Source organism: Nipponia nippon, unplaced genomic scaffold (assembly GCF_047370975.1).
Source record: "Nipponia nippon isolate SJK-2023a ecotype South Korea unplaced genomic scaffold, ASM4737097v1 scaffold_14, whole genome shotgun sequence".
Lineage (NCBI taxonomy): Eukaryota > Metazoa > Chordata > Aves > Pelecaniformes > Threskiornithidae > Nipponia > Nipponia nippon.
In genome coordinates this window covers 4025825-4040575 of record NW_028262330.1, presented here as the reverse complement: position 1 = coordinate 4040575, position 14751 = coordinate 4025825, and the positions used below count along the sequence as shown (strand labels likewise).

Here is a 14751-nt window from a genome sequence, read left to right as displayed (position 1 = left end):
ACCTCTCAGTGATAAAGAGTTTATACATAACTGCCCAAAAGATTCCCTCCCCAGTTATTTATTTTTAGAAAGGCCATGTAATGTCCTTATTCAAGTTCCTTTCAAAGTAGCTCTGTTGCTGCTCCCTTAATTTGTCTAATTATTTTTGCTCACATACACTGAAGGTTCAGTCTGGAGAAATCAGTATTTCTAAGAGATCAGGATTCAGCGGGCAGTATCCTGACCAAAGCCCACACTCAGAGCGGCTCCACTGAGCAAGCTAACGTGGTGTGGGCGCACATCAGTCAGGCACACGCCGCACTGGCTGCGGTCCCTCTGCGTGTATCCACCTCCACTGCTGAGACGCCAGCTTTGTTCTGGCCCGCTTCAGAAGTGACAGCAAGAAGGATGAAGCTTCAACATTTTTAATAACACTTTCTTTTATGTACTCTAGCAGATGAGAGCTTTCTTTTTCCCCTTTTTTTTTTTTTTTTCTTAAACCGTATAGGAGAATGACTCCACGTTCAATAGTTTCTGTTACTGACAAATGGCAAAGTTCCCATTTAATTTTATTTTGATGTGTGTGTTAAGTCATGACAGGTATCCATCCTTGCCAACTAGCTCTAGCATGAAAATAAGGAGGCCCAGGAGACTTAATACTATTTCAAGTAGTAAATAATATCAATGGAATTTGAAAGAAAGAGATAAGCTGATATTTTCCGTTAAAGAATACCCAGATGGAAGAAAGAATTCTGTCAGATACAACACAGACTGAATTAGAGCTTGTCTAACTGTTAGAGCCAATCAGCTACTCAACTAACAATGAGCAAAAAACGACAGAGCGTGCTAAGTAGACTGGAATTTATGAACTTGATATTACCATTATAGCGGCTTCCAGAAATCAACTCTGCCTGCTTTTGCCCAGCATCAAGCCTGAGAAGATCCTGACCTGTACTATCATGTTGCCCCCCAGGGACTCAACTCTGTTGTTCCTTGCACGCCTGCCATCACTGCCTGGGTTCACAAGGGAAAGAAACTGTGACGTGCTCTTGCCCACTGGTGGCACTTGCTCTACATCCATTGGGCTCAAACAACATCTGATGGAGGAATAAAACCACCAGTGTCACAGGAGAACAAAATGTAAAAGAAAACCCTGCTGTTACCTGCCAGCCCCAGGAGGGCTGGAGCCAGTATTAGAAGTTAGAGAAAGCCTGAAGACAACTCTCTTGAAAGTTTATGACACAATCTGGGGAGTTTAGCTACCCCTACGCTGCTTCTGGGCACTTTCATAGTGGCTAGATCTCAGCTCTCTTTTTGTCTCCACCAAACAGGAGGAAATCAATGGGAATATCTATAAAATAAGATTATGAGAGGAATTTGGCCCTCTGATGTCAATTCCGGGATGTTCCACTCATCTGGGAATTAGTGTTTTGTGGGTTTTAATGTATACGGTTTCCATTAATCACCGCGGGTGCCATGTATATGGAAAGAGCAAATAAACATACCAATAACATTCACGCAGCCTCTGGGGAACAGGGTGGTATTTCGGCACTCCAATGTAATGAAGAGAACAGTACCCAAACTGCATAGCACAGTACATAAATATACTTATTGCAGATAAGGAATTTCTGATTATTTTTGCTAGGGCTCTATGTAACACCACTTTAAGTTGGATTAGATGTGTCTTCCTGACAGAAATATCACCAGACCAAAAAAAAAAAAAAAAATCAATAAAGCTGCTAAAGAGCCCAACAGATTTATCACCTACCTGATATTTTCACATGTCCCACTCTAAAGTGCAAGCTTTTGTCTATTGGCATTTTCCAAACGTGAGAAGTTAAAAAGATTCAAAAGCCAGCATTTCAGGAAAAGGGAGGCTTAATGGTTAAATCAAATTAGACTCACATTACCTCATATAACAGGAACATGTTCTAACAATTACTTTTTGACATACTAATCTATGAATTGAACATTCAATTGCATTTAAATGGCTGGTTTAGTTGTCTGCATGTGTTGAAAAAATAATCAGCTAGGGTTGGGTGGGTTTCTGGATGGATAGTGTGAATTTCCACCGTCAAGACAACTTTTAAAATCAGATCAGACTAAAAAATAGAGTCAAAAATAACCTTACCTGACTTGGAGGACTGCAAGGGTATTAGATACAGTAAAAATAAAAGAAGTGACCCCCTCACTGGCTAACTGGTACCAACAGCAAACGGGCATTGCAGTAAATACTGCATTTGCGCATTAACACATTTGCTCACGCAACTCTTGAACTTGAATGACCAATAGATCACCACTGGTTTATGAACAGATGGTTCTAAACGCAAATTTCCCGCCTAGTCCCCGAGGTAAGAAAATGGTCACTATATTACAAGACTCACCAAAACTCTGGATTATTATTGCTTGCTATAGAGAAGCGTGCTATGGGAAGAAGCACTAAGGGGAAAAAGACAGGACTGTAGCCTCCAAACATTTGTCTCAGCAGTACAAAGATGCAATAAGGATAAACCCAGTGCATAAGGTCCTTCTTGCACTGAGTTTTAATGGATCAGTTCTTTCGGACAGCAAATCTTCCTGGCAAGAGCCAGACCAAGGGAGAGTGGAGGGAGAACAATTATTACCTACTACCCTGTCCTGCCTCCTTGGGCTCTGAACTCCCTGGGGCTGAACGGTCTGAAGATGGTGAAAGACTACAGTTGTTCTTTCACAATTACCCTCTTTCAGCTATGCTGGTTTATGTTAAACTGCCCATGCGTTTGTGTTATAAATCTGCCCTATGACCCAATGCCTAAGCCATTCGCAAACACAGATGTACTCCAGAGCAGCACGTTGCTATAGGCAATCCAACATTCAGTCTGGTGCTGATGGTGATGCAGTACTGCTGCCCATCCTCCATGCAAAGACTACCAATAACTGACAATAAACAAACTCATAGCTTCTGGGGGGGATCCCTTAGGACATCATTGGACCAAGCTGCAGAGAAGGCCTGGGCAGCTATATGATGCATTCCCGCATCTATCAAAAGCGGCAGCCAAACCCATGGAGGCAGTGTGGCTCAATGGAGATAGCGTCATCTCTGCTACTCACCTGCTACAGCGCTTTTGCAAGACCGTTTTTAGCCTTTGTCCACCCTCCCCACGACACTCCCTTTCTTTTACTTAAAAAAAAAAAAAGTTTCCAAAGTCCGGAACTGCTTAGTAAGACGTACTTGTGCAGTTTAATACAACAGGGGGCATTCTCTTGGCTAAGGCATTTAAGAAACAGCATAATAACTTACAAGAAAGCTAGATGAAAACTCCCAAGACAACAGTTTTTTCTACTTTCCCTCTCTAGGGCTGCATGTGCCGATTTCTTCCTGGACTTCTCTGACAGGGATTGCATGTCTGTGTGATCTCTCACCATTCAGCACTGCAATGGCTTATGAATGTTTAATTTATAAACACATTCAAGTCAAACTCCTGTCACCTACATTCAAACTTCCAACTTTTTCCTAGTGTCTCCTTCTCTTAATAGATTTTTTTCATTTTATTAAAAAACTAGAAGAAAATAAAAAGTTTATTCAAAGCACCTATGACACTTAACTGGTCTCTGGAAGATAAGGCAGCTCCTACCAATTCATCATGTTTTAAGGAATCTTCTTTCAGGGCTCAAGACACTTAGCAAATATCCAGGTCTCGCATCCCATGAGAACTATGATTCTGCACCCACATGCTGAGAAACTGAGGCACATCACCAGGGAACCAGCCTGCCAGGTCACAGAGCGGGGCACAGACGAGGACAGAATCCAGGCCACCATGCTCCTATTTATAGGTTTTTTCCCCAGTAGATCTAGCCTGTGGCCACTATGGAACAGATCGTCCCAGACAAGACTACGTATGTGCAGTCCCAGCCTTATCTCAACATAATGCTCAGGTGAGAAAATCCATTAATATTACCATAACAAGTGGCAATACTAAATGCTGTCACAATAATGCACACACTAGAATTAACACCTAGACTCCAAATGCAATCAGAATGCTAATTAAGTGCACTGCACTGTGAAAACCAGACCCCACTTAAAAATGATTAAAGACTTAGAAAGAGAAGGCGTATGTAGGCATCAGGGAAGAGGAAAGAAGGGTTTTCTGCTTTTACAGGCAAAGAACAAAGACATGACAGTGTCAGGAACAGAATGGAGGTCCTCTGAGTCCCAGGCGTTACCCTAATCTATAGGAATATTTTTCCTGAAAGAATTTGTTTTCAGGTGAGTTTGTAGCAATCTGTTCAGTCTCAGCACTGTCCATCTTCCTTCATTTTCAGCATTATATATGGTACATTGATTTTTGAATGTCTACTCTAAGAGCTTTCTTTGTTTAAAGAATTCTATTAAGTTCAGTATGCAGGATGAAGGTGTCATAAGCATTAGCCAGACCATGAGAAAGAAAAAAAAAAAGGTTAAAAATAATAAAGCATAAAGTGAAATAAATAAGGGGGGGGGGAAATCAGGCTAAAATGAAGTTAAAATATACAGTCCTCTAATCCACAGAATTTAATTTATACTCCTAATGATCACATATTCCTTCCTTATTGCATTTCCTCCATTTAACTGATACTGATGTTGTCCCAAACATAATTGCCCTACATTGGCACCAACACGATGAAGCTCAGCTTCAGTAGTTTTCCAAAAACAACTTCCTATTATAATCTTTCCAGTTTCAATAATGCAGTCCTCCCCATAATACAATATGGATGACTTCTCATTTGTATGCACAGCTTCTATATTGCAGAAGCAGTCCAGGATCACATCCAAACGTCTTATGGGTTTTTTATAGCTACAGTACACTTGATTTACAGCTACTCCAGCAAACTGTTGTACTCATTACCATTGTAAGTCGAGGCACTTATATCCTTTTTGCTTTTCGTGTCCCTTGTATTATTGGAACTTTAAGAGGCTCTAGTGATAGATCATTGACAAAAATCAGACTCATCTTATATTTTTCAGCTTATAATTATCTCATTTTGAGGACAGAGAGTATTTCCTGGCCACAATGTGGCCAAAGCACTATTTTTAATATCGATACTAAAACTTATGCAAAACACTCCTTTTTACTACAAAAAAAAGCATGAATCATTTGAGTGATTAAGTAACAGTTCCTCAAACACTTAATACTATGGCATTTTGGTATTCCAAAATAAATTTCAGAAACTTGAACTGCGCTTTAATTGCAGTGATGTTTATCTTAGATTTATAGGAACATCTGTATCCACAAGGGAAATTATTTTGTTAATTAGAAGACAGGCATGCTTTTGTTTGATTAGCTGACAGGGTCAAGGATTAGAATGTAACATATCCTGACACAAAGAGATTTGAATAATAAAAAAACCCAAGCAAATCTATGAAACAGCTTTGCACACTTATACTGACTCCATTTTTAATTAGCAAACCTTAACTTCATTCTTACATCAAGGAATTGCATCTACTTCAATTTATAATTACACTTGTCAAGAAGCCAAGAAAGGAAACTGTAGACCAGATAATCCAATAGTATCATTAGCCCATCTATCGGAATGCAGAAAGGCTTGTTCTAGTAAAAGTTTCCTAGGCAGTAAAACCAGAGAGACGCTCAAAATAAAAAGTTTTCAGAGAAATCTCTTCTCCCCGCCCCTCCCCCCCCCCCCCCGACTCAGTCTTCAAGAGAGTCATAGATCTAGTCAATAGTCAGGGAGATCACGAACTCCAAGTCGCCAGAAACAGCACGCATGTAGGATTTTAAAATGATTTGGGAGGATCGTCTTCACTCCATTGTGATTACAAGACAATGGCCCCATATTCAGGCCTGAGGGATGCTTAAGAGGGTTTGCCATATATTGTTCCTTTTTACCTTCAAGTGTAAGTAATGCTATTCTTGTATACAAACTGATTACATATTCAAAGCTGCTACAATGGTTAGCCGTTAACCAATCTCCCTTTGCAGATTTTCATTTGGCTTCAATTCATAGGCAGAATCCATGGCTAGGAACAAGATACACTCTTCAAGGTTATTTTCAGAGCCCTCATAATTTCAACTCAGATTTTGATCAAAAATTGCCTCCTTTTTTTCACAAGAAAAAAATTACTCACCTTTGAAATCACTGGTACCCTTGAAGAAATCTTTACTTTAAAAAAAGACTATTATAGCAAGGTCTACGCCTCAGACTTTAAGAATAATTAGGATCTGTTGGGATTTCAAAATTATATGCAGATGCATATTTATCATAGCCAAGTTAATTAGCACTCTTCACTGAGGACAAAATAATTAAACTAATCATGTTTAATGAAATTTCTATGATAGTTGATGTTTCCAAGTAAGAAATCTCAAATACATTAGCTGGACTGATTTGCTACTGGTTGGATTTTTTACTAATTAAATGTCCTTTCTCAATTTATGTTGAACTCCCTTTTCCGTTTCCACTTCTATAAAATAAAGGCACCAGAAGCTCTCAGCCACTTCTTTTGGCGTTTGCAGAAGTACTTTAAATTTCACAGCTAAGCGTAATTTTTAGCCAAGCGTTTATTTTTACGTGCATATTTCTTGCATTAATTTTAATTATTCCTAGACATTCAAAAGCTTCTCCAGGCTGTACCAAAATCCTGGGCATGGAGTGAACCATCTTTCTCCCTCTGTTCCCACTTTGGCTGGTATTGCCTCACCTCTCCTTGCTGTGGAAGCATCCCAGCTGCTGGATGCTTCCACGCATATCTTTGCTGAAGCCACAGTACAGCATTGTGCGAGTGGGTATAACGTAATTACGTAGACAAATTGCCTCTGTCCCATCTGGTATTTATTTAAATTAGGTATCAGCGTTAAAAACAGACTCAAAGTCAACATTGTTTTGATTTCTATCAACTCTGCAACGTTTCAACCAATGCCATTGCATGGACAAATCACTGTGGGTTACAGCACATGCATTTTCTAATGAACTCAAGCAATCAGCAACTGCATGTGCTAATCTGTCCTCCACCTCCTTGGATGCTTTTGAAGGATGGAAAGAAGAGATCCAAATTGGAGAATGTGTAAAAACGAAGCCAGAGTTAAAGGATTGCACCCTCCCCTCTGTTTTCTCTTGTCTAGAGCCAGAATTAAAAAGCAATTCTTAGTCATCAGCTGACACCTTCTCTCCACAGCACTTCTCCACCATATGGTGCAGCTCTCCTTCAGCACAGCTGAAGGCAGGGGAGACTAGGGTCACTAGAAGCATGGTATGGATCCAAGGTCATTTGAGATGTGTAATTTCTCCATTCAGGCAGCCTGGCTGGCCTCCTGTGAATAAGCTCTGGACTCAGATCAAGTTCCCTGCTAATTAGGAGATACAATCAGACCAGATCTTTCTTCTTCCTTAGTCATAAAAAGCAGTGGCCTGACAACTGGTTATGACACAACTCTGCTTTACTGGAAAAACATCCCTTCAGAAAACACTGACTGGTGCTAAAAATAAAATTCAATACTACTGCAAGACAACTGTTTCAGGCAGGCTTATCGATCTGTTGATTATCTTTTTGTAATATACAGATATTTTGGGTTGTCACACAACGTTCATGAATCCGTTGGCTTTTAAAATCATGTTTATCTCTGTATCAGTACAAGATATATAGAAATTACTAAACAGAAGAGCAGAGCATTGATTTAATGGCTTTTACTCCCATATAACAGATTTGTTTTCAAGAGCTTTGTATATTTCAACAAATTTTTTCTTGGTGGTTTAAAAATACGCTTGTTTTGCCTTTCTGTTGCATGGCACTCATAAGTGGGGTGCGAGTACATGATATGAAGCAAATGGTTTCACAAGACTGCTTGTATGTGCTGTTTGTGGAGAAGAGCAGCACTAGCATGGTTAAAGCTCAGACACTGACTCAAAAAAAAAAAAAAAAAATTGCGCTCATTCCTTCACCACAGGTCCTGCCAAATCATTTTTGTGTCTCACCTTCACATTTGCATCATGAAGCTGATCCCCTTAATATTGAGATGCGTTACCATTAATCTGGTGGCTTCCTTTGAAGGTTTTAATCTTAAGTATCCTGCAACATGATATGGCCCCTTTATATAAATTAGAAAACCTGAAGGACTGTCTATGCTAAACAAGTTCCCCAAGCAAGAAAATGTGGCAGCTAAGAGCACCTGCAGTCAGCCTAGGACTGAAAGCACACAAAGGACACCATCAGTTTCTGTTCTTCCCTGATTTATTCTGTGCTGTGCTCTCCTTGGCCAGAGTAGATTACCTGGCATCATCAAGTTAATTAGACATTGACATCCAAATGGAACACACAGAAGAAACAAAAATACTGGGCAGCAGTCTGACTGCAAAAAGCTCTCATGTGTAACTTGAATACAAGAGGAAAGGAAATTTGTTCTTGGTTAGTGACCTATGGGGTATGCCCTGCATCCCTTGCCACATCATCCATCTTATTTCCATAAAATTTCAATTTTTTTTTTCTATTTCATCTCTGACACATCCTACCCCCTTTAATGCAGATTCTCTCATTTATTCAACCTTCAGATGACCTCAGATGATACCATCACAGTATATGGGATCTACTTTTTCATTGAGGTACTTCTATAAAGCCCATTATCATCATAGCTAGATGCTGCAATTATTCTCCTCTTAGGAACAATTCAGATTAAGATGCTACAAAGTTCAAGCATACATACAAAACCTCAAACTCCAAAGTACAGAAATTGTACTGGTGTATGCTGGGAGTATACCACTTTTGGAAATTGCTACATCAACTGATTTGTTCTCACTGAACATCAGTTTCCTTCCTGTGAGTCAGAGACCATGGTCCCTTTGCTTTTTTTGTTGTGTTTTGCTGCCAGATCTTGGGTTCATGCATTATCTACCGAGTGCATATGTACGTGTGTGTGTGTGTATGCGCACATGTAAAATAAGGACCCAATAATGGTAGGAGATACTAGATAACATTACAAGAAAAATAGGAGCGTCTAAAAATAGAAATAGGCAAATTGGTAAATTACCTGCTACAATTTTCTCTGCTATCACACATCTCATCTCATAAATGTACCCAGAGAGTGCAAAATGAAACCATCCACATTTCTTAGTCTTTTTAATAAGAATATCACAGCAATAACATGGTTATCATTAACCCTTAACAACTGTGGAAGTGAATTGACACTTCTAATTCATTACTCTTCCAGTTCTACACAAACATTGTCTGAAAGTGTTTATGTGCAAGTCAACATGGGACAGAAAGAAAATCCCACAATGTCATCTCAAGGTAGCTGACGCCAGGCAAAGCACTTGCAGCTCATGGCACAGTCAGTACTGCTCATTTCTGCAGCACACACAAACTCTAGCTGCCCATATTTTGTAGCAAAGGGATAACAATCTTTTGCCTAAAATTTCAACCTCCGTCTAGGTGCCTTAAACACTTTAAAAATACGCTGAAGTCAACAACGACGAAATCAGCGACTGGAAGTTCAGGACCATTTTGTTTACACTGTTATCATAATAAAGCTAAGAGGCAAGGAAATTTGGAAAACAATTTTATAGGCATTTCTAGCTCTTGGTCAATATGACTTCTCCTTATAAAGTGGAAGGTATAAAGATAGTCCACATTACACACCAGTGTAGATACACCCACGTTAAGACTAAATCCACACATGTACTGTGCACAGCCAACTTACATGAACAAAGCTTTACATAGACCTTGTTTCTCAGAAAAGACAAAATTAAAAAACAACAACAACAACAAAAAAGACAACACAAATGACACACCAACAAAACCCCCATATCTTGCAAGACTAGCATTCCACTCGCCACATGAAATTTCAGGTCCTGTGCAAAACTCCTTAAAGAACCTATCCGTTCAAGGGGCACTACCGCTGTGCCAGCCCTTACCTGAAAACCTATATATGAAATTCTCTCCCACATTTAAAAAGGACGAATGCAAACTGGAGCAGGAGTAGAGGATGGATGATGAGAACTAATGAAGAACAACTGTAAGAAATGCAGGTAAAAGGCAGAGACCAATATTTTTATTTTGCTACATCTTCATAATCTTGTATACAGATAGTACTAAGTACATCCACTTCTTAAGATATCACAAAAAGACGGCTGTGTTGGTAACTACTATTGCACTTTCAGATGAGGATCTGAAGCACTGGGGGAAGAGGAGCTCAAAAATAAAAAAAAAATTCATCACATCACTGTAACACTTAACTTTTATACCCCTATAATGAAAAAGGCAGCAAAGCAGCTTCATCAGTAACAAGACTGAAGCCAAGCTAGGCACTAACCAGCTCAACCACAAAGAGAATTCGCTGTGCACTGAGGCAAAACTCCAAGAAACTTAAAGAATTTTAATATTAGAAACCAAGGTCCCTACTAAACACAGTTTTAAGAGGAAGAAGTGTGAATCTTGGTCCCTAACACCCCTCAGCCAAAATCCATAAAGGGACATCACTGCCCAAGCAATTTACTCAAGGTTGCAAGCTGGACCTGCAACAGGGTATGGGAAGCAAGCTCAGACAAAAACAGGCAAGCAACTTATCTTTCCTCTCAAGCACTAGTTTCCTTGCTTTTCCAGTAAGGATAAATGAGAGAGAGAGAAGTCAGGGGCCTGACTGCCAGAGAAGCAGAGCACTGGGAGCTCAGACTGATTACTCTCACCCTTGGCAGAGCTGGCAATAGCACACAGACCCCTCTGATCCCCCACAGCTGTGCAGGGGCTCAGCTGGTAAACAGATAACAGTATGTGCCCATATTAGCTGATGGGGACACTTCCATCTCCCCTTTATTTATTGGGCTATGTCTTTGACCCTCCCATTAGACTGATCATTGCCTGCTTCCTCATTACATTGCTGTCACACAGTTTATTTTCTTCGATTCATTCCCTCACATATGTATAGCCCAACGACCCAGCAGGTTTGCAGTATTTTAGTGACATGCAAACCAGAGGGGGACATTAATACGTGGAGATCACATATGCCGGTATTTAGCTTGAGGACTCATGAGTTTCACTGAAGCATTATATGAAATGAATAAATGTTGTTATGTAGGCAACCAGGAAGGAAGAGGCTAATCAAGCTAGTGCTTTGGAAAGCTGACAGAGCTCTGACTCCTGCTATACCTGAAAACTTCTTCCTTTTCATTAGTTTTTCTCTGTTGACAGAGCATTTCCACTGGGTATTAGAGTCATTCTCTGAGCATAGGCTTGGAAAAGACAAGAAATTTCTCCCCTCCACCCACGCTTAAATCTGGAGGCTGTGGAAACCTGCTTCTGGGGTTGACTTTATTTCATTCACAGCAAAACCAGTTATATTGTGAAGTTGTACCAAGTAAGTGACATATTAATTATTGGGATAATAACAACAGAGCTGAGGTCACAAAGTCTCTTAACAACACGACATACACCTCCATGCTAGCAGGATCCATCTCTGCCAGGGAGACAAGAGTGTCATATTAAAAGAGCTCTGTCAAAAAGGGATTGAAATAGCTTCTGTGGCTGTGAAGAATTTTTCTTCTTCTTCTTCTTCTTCTCCTCCCTGTTAAGCACAGAGCTGCACTCTGAGCCTCATCACTCAGGTTCAACAAATATTAATTGGCTACTGAGAGCTCAGGTGGAGGAGGGATAGTCACACTGCTTAGCTTTAGTTATCACCCTCAGCTGCTTCAGTTAGCACCTCTGCCTCTGAGGCACTCACCAGAGCTGCTGGAGGGGCTACCTGTCTGCTTTGGCTGCAACACATAAAGCTAAATAGCACAAACCGCCCCTCTCCAGGTGCAGTTCACAAAAAGGGAAATATTAGGTAAAGATTTATAACATAAACACAATTTTGCAAAGCAGTAGAACGTGATTTCTGGTTTTATTTCCCTGTGTTGCAGCAGTGACTGAAAATCCCTTTAATTAAGATCTGAACGTCCATGTGCTGCACAAAGACACATCCCTTACACGGGAAAAAACCTCAACCAAACAAAGAAAAGCATAATTGCTTATGAAATTCGGCACTGATAAATCTGAAGATGACACACAGTCTACCCAGGAAAATGGTCTTGGGACAGCCAGTTCACAGAAGCAGAGACCTTTAGGAAAGCATAACAAGACGGAGAAGGAGCCTGACACCAAAAGCAGGATAAAACGATAGTGTCTCTCTCTCTCTCCAAATACTCTGGTAAGTGTTAGTCCCCACAAGAACAAGAGAAGCACTGCCACACATGCAAATCCCAAAAACTTCATAGCAGAAATAGGGATCACCAGATGCACCAAGCAACAGCACCGGACAAACCTGAGGAAAGCTTCCCTGGCAGGACAGCCTCACAAAACTAAACTAAAAATATAACATGGAAAGGCAATGACGTACCTTTGAAGAACATCTGTCTTATTAAGAAACATTGATTTCAGGCTTCACCTTTGTCCTCTAGGTCTAGCTTGCAACCACGGAGAGAGTTTTACTCGCCCAGGCATTGCTGCCCATGCAACTAATGCTCTGCTTTCACTTATATTTGGAGTTCAAAGGCTATTTCCTTCACTTCTTTCTCCTCAGGTCACATACCCCCAGCTGCCCCAGCACCAGCTCCTTATTGCTATAGCTCTTTGCAATTTCCTCCTGCTCGGCAGGGCCTGGGCTGCGGGTAATTGGTGTCACCTGTGTGGAGCAGCTATTTCTTCTTAAGGAGACAGTCTTGCATTTCCACAGCACCCTGGGTGGGGAGCACAAGCTCAGTTCCTTTCACATGTGGCAATTTTTGATGATATTTGAAAGCCAAGAGCTGATTAAACATGTTTGGGCTTTAAATTGCATTTGCATGTTGAAATAAAACGGCTGTTAAGGGTCAGCCTCCCGAGAGTCTAATCTTGCAGCCTGCCACTACAGCATTTATGGTAGTTTTTAGTTTGTGTCTTTGCTAATCGGGGCAGTGTTGAGGCCGGAGGAACATCCCTCGGCTTCTCCCAGCACCAACCCTGTGTGGGACTTGGGGAGCTCTGTCAACCCAAGATGGCGCCCATGGCAGTGGCGCAGTGCTGCAAGAACAGGCCTTCGCTGTAGCTGCTTTCCAACCCTTCCAATGGCAGTCGTTTTTATAGCAAATTTCAACCCCTCCAGTAACCAGCAGCAGGGTTTCCTTTCATCTTCCTACGCTCTGTAGGAGCGGCTTATAGATCCTGCAGGCAGGCCTCAGGTGAGAGGCAGCCATGGGGCACCCTGGCCTACATGGGGGCGAGGGGAGCCGAGCTCCACTAAAGCCACAACGATCTCACATTAACAGTCCAAAAACTGCCAGACAGACCCCAGAAGCAGGAGTGAGCCTTTCTTTATGAAAGCACCCGTCCCTGTGTGAAATTAGCAGCAAGGCTGAGGGGCAGGGGAGCCCGGCCTATGGGTTAAGAGTCACATCACCTGTTTTTAGTGTTTCCTTATGCAAGGGCCTTCTCTTTGGCTGTTCCATCTTAAAAGCTAACAAATCTAGTAAAACCCAAAGATCTATGCAATTTTGGCAGTTTCCCTGATCTCATAATTTCTAGCACAGACATAGGAGCAAACTAATACTTCTCCAGACAGATTTTTTTTCTCCTGTGCAGTGTTTTAATTTTTGTAGCTTAAGTGTTGTGTGTCCTTCCTGAATCCCGCCACATACTACTGCAGCATCCGCTTTCACTACATAAGTCAACAATCTTTTTGGTAAGCCAGTCAGTCCAAAGTATAAATTCATATGCAGAAATTACATTATTCCTGTAAGCAACTTAAGTTATGAATAAAGCCCTAAGACAGAACCCAATTCTCCATGCAAAGCCAATGTGCAAACTCCTAAATTAAAAAGAAATCTCAGGCAGGTGGAAGTGCTGTTTTGGGACCCTTCTGGGGTTGCGGTTGCCAAGGAAACCGCTTCCTTTGTGCCCAGTCAAAGGCACTGGCTGTTTGGAGCCTCATCCCAGCTATGCCGGAATATGCTGTAGCATTGGAATGGAAGGGAAACTGCTAGAAATACTCTGATAAAAGGAAAAAAAAAATATTCAAAATAAGGACTTCCTCACAAAAACGTCTCTCCTTAAAAACAGGGGGGAAGCAGGATCTGTTCTTGTGAAGCTTGGGGTCTGCGGTTGCAGAGTCCCATAGCAGGTGGCTGCCTCTTACCTTCAAAGACAAAGGCAGAGGCACACAGGGACAGCTCTTTGTATGTGATGCACTCTAATAGTTAAAAGCAATGCATAATAAACCGCAAAAATTTAAAGGATATATCTGACTTAAAAGTCACACTCCTCCCTATAGTTTTGACCTGTTGTTATAGAAAGCACCAACAGTTAAAAGAACTGTCAGGAAATTAAAAAAAATAATTCCTGTTTTATTACTACTTTTTTTCAGTGTTTCCTTCTTGTACATAATTACCTAGTTCTGTATTTTTCTACGAGTTCTATGTAGACATCAGGAGAGTCTCAAAAGGAGTTATTTTTTTGGTCTAGAGCTGAATTATTTCCAGTGTCACTGATTAATTTTTTATGAGGAATAAGAAAAACAACTGCAAACCCACAAGAATGAGGAGGACATCTCCCAAGCCTTGGCTTGATCTTGGTGAAACTGCTTAGTTGCTGCTAATATCTTTACTTTTCTGATGACTTACATTAGAATAGCAAAACAATTCTAGTTTAATGGATTAGCTGTCATTCCTTGATGTGTTCTTAATCTAAAATTAATAGCACCCTCAGGTTACTTTGTTTTTCTACAAGTGGTTTGTATTAGCTTCAACATATTGATGTAGTTTCAATGCATTTAGCTAGCCCTCGCTTTAATACAAGCC

At 40.8% G+C, this 14751-nt stretch overlaps 1 long non-coding RNA gene across 5 annotated transcripts in view; it reads right to left on the bottom strand.

Moving 5' to 3' along the window:
• Positions 1–12487, bottom strand: part of LOC148056414 (uncharacterized) — a 179698-nt gene extending 167211 nt beyond the window's left edge. For all 5 annotated transcript variants that reach the window (XR_015703347.1, XR_015703356.1, XR_015703351.1 and 2 more), the window contains exon 1: positions 12318–12487. This is a non-coding gene — a long non-coding RNA (uncharacterized LOC148056414). The remainder of the gene's footprint in view (positions 1–12317) is intronic.
• Between the last annotated feature and the right edge of the window lie 2264 nt (positions 12488–14751).